The following is a 2595-nucleotide window of genomic DNA, read 5'->3' on the forward strand; positions in this document are numbered from 1 at the left end:
AAAAAAAAAAAAAAGCTTTAAAAAAATAAAAATAAATGAAAAAGGAGAAATAACAACAGATATCACAGAGATATAAGCAACTATCTCTGACTACTATGAATAGTACTCTTGAAAGTATAATCACATGATAAATAGTCAGAAGTAAAAATACATCATGAAAGCATGCATTATTTTGTGATTTATTACATATTATATCACATACTATATTGCTATTTATTATTGAAAATATTGTTTTTTATCAGATTTATTACTTGAAGGGGGTTTCTATTAGAGATAGAGAGTTCAGAGTCCAAAACCCTTGACAGAGGTTCTTACAAAAAAGCCTCTTCTTTGTATTCTTTGAAACTCCTTCTCCTGTATTTCTTTGAATCTAGAAGCCTTTTGTACCAACTTAAGATTTCTTATTTTTATCAAAAGCTAATGCAAAATAGAATTCTTCAATTCACAGTAAGTACATTAAATTCAGGACATGTACTTTCCTGACACTGGAAATGCTTTTCTGCTGAGTTATGGTGATAGCCTCACTTTCTATGTCTTCTCTCTATTTCTCTGGGAACATTGTGTTCTACCTGGTCTCAACCACTTGAAATTACATATGTGGTTATTAGAAAGAAGAGATATGGTGTTTACTCCTCAGGATGATTCCTTTCCAAGTAGGGAATATACTTTTACAATACATTCTGGAACTGTCATCTCTGGACAAACTAAAGACATGTCACACTTACTCTTTCATGACATCTACAAAAATACAGGAGATTTCAGTAACCTTTATCTAGAATCTGTAATTATGTCAGACTCCAAATTTTAATACATGTGGACACTGCAATTCTTTTGTTCTCCTTTGTTTGGAGTAATATTTGCTGTTAGAGATTTTATTATATTTATGAACCAATTTCTAATCTGTGTCTCCATTGAAAATATCTGCTCAATCTTATCAAATGCATTTTCTGCATCTACTATGTGAGGATATATTATCACTTTTACTTTGCTGCTGAGATGGATTTCGTTATTTAATTTCCCACATTTTAAAATAAAACCTATTTGGTTACAATTTCTTATGACTTTGATATATCATAATATCATAGCTTTATTGAAAATTCTGCATAGAACTCATGCTTCCCTCTTGTATTAGTTAACATCCTCCGAGAAGCAGAGGCCATGACAAGCTTACATATGCACAAGATTTACTAAGGGAAATAGCTGTGTTGGGTAAGGAGGAAGGTGTAGGAATACATAGGGAAACCTTTAAACCACAAGTCAGGTCCCACAGATGTGAATATATGGAAAGTATTTCTGACACACAGTGCAGTTAGTAAAGTCCTAAAAAATCATTGGAATGGAAAATGAGGAATGTCAAACCATATTTTCCCTCTAGAGAAGACATTTTTCCCCAAAGTGTAGGCCTACACTTATTTCCCTAGCCGTACTCATTAATTCCCTAAGAGCAGAATGGAGAGTGGGTGAGAATGGGAAAGTGTGACCTGCAGGAAAGTAGTAGTGGAGACTGAAAGGCAATAATAGCTGAGGCTGTTGGTTAACTGCGCTCCCTGCAACAGGTGATATGAGTGGTGCATTTCCATGAATGTCACGTTCATCACTCCTACAATATCTCCAGTGAGACATTAGCATAGTTCATGTTTTAAAGCTTATTTGTAGGAAACTCTCTGTCATAATGGCTTTAGGCTGTGTTCTCTCTTATCTCAAGTAGGAAACGCCTGCAAGTAATTCACCTAATAGAAACTAATATTTTCAATAATGAGTAACAATATGGTACAGCATCATTACGATCTTTCCCTCAAAACCTATTAAAAATATATTGCCACTCAAAAAAACTTTTTGCAAAATAATTTTGACTGTATTTTAGTCAGTTTTCTCATGTCTATTCTCCTTGTCACTGTTACTTCCTTTGATGGATGATACATTGTATCACTTATAATTTCATCTTCATATGTTTGATTGCTTTGTTATTCCTCCTATTTTTTGGTAAATTCTGCTAGTATATGTTTCATGTGCTTTCCTAAGGCACGTGGCATTAGGCTTATCAGGCAATAGAGCTCATGTAGGGCTTCAGTGAGGAAGGCTTTTCTTCCTTTTGGGATATGCGAGAGCTTGGAAATCTCATCAAAAGTGTGTGGGCCACAGAGCATGCCCGTCTATAGTAAAAGTGTGATAAACGACAATCTATAAACTCCCATTTGTAAGGCTGACATTAGACCCACTAGATAATGATTGTATTTCTTTTGCTCTAAATGTTCAAAAGAACTAAAAGACTGAGTCCTTCAAACATTATTGCAGTCCATTGACAATATAACAGGCAGTCGGATTGATGCGCTATCAATAATCCATAAATATATGTGTTTTTATTTGATTGCTAGACCTGTACTTCTGTACATGTACAACACGATGTAGATCGACTATCAATTCTAAAGCTTTATAAGGTCTGCCAGCCTTCTTCCATGTATTAGCTTTCATTTATTATTTAACTTTTTAAGCTCATATTTCTCCAAATGGAAAAAGTACTCATTAATGAACTATATAGAAAAATTTTCACATCTGAAATGTGGAGGAACTTCCAAGGATTGTCGCTTTGCACAA

This window comes from Otolemur garnettii, unplaced genomic scaffold, assembly GCF_000181295.1.
Source record: "Otolemur garnettii isolate 467f Iridium unplaced genomic scaffold, OtoGar3 scaffold00183, whole genome shotgun sequence".
Classification (NCBI taxonomy): domain Eukaryota; kingdom Metazoa; phylum Chordata; class Mammalia; order Primates; family Galagidae; genus Otolemur; species Otolemur garnettii.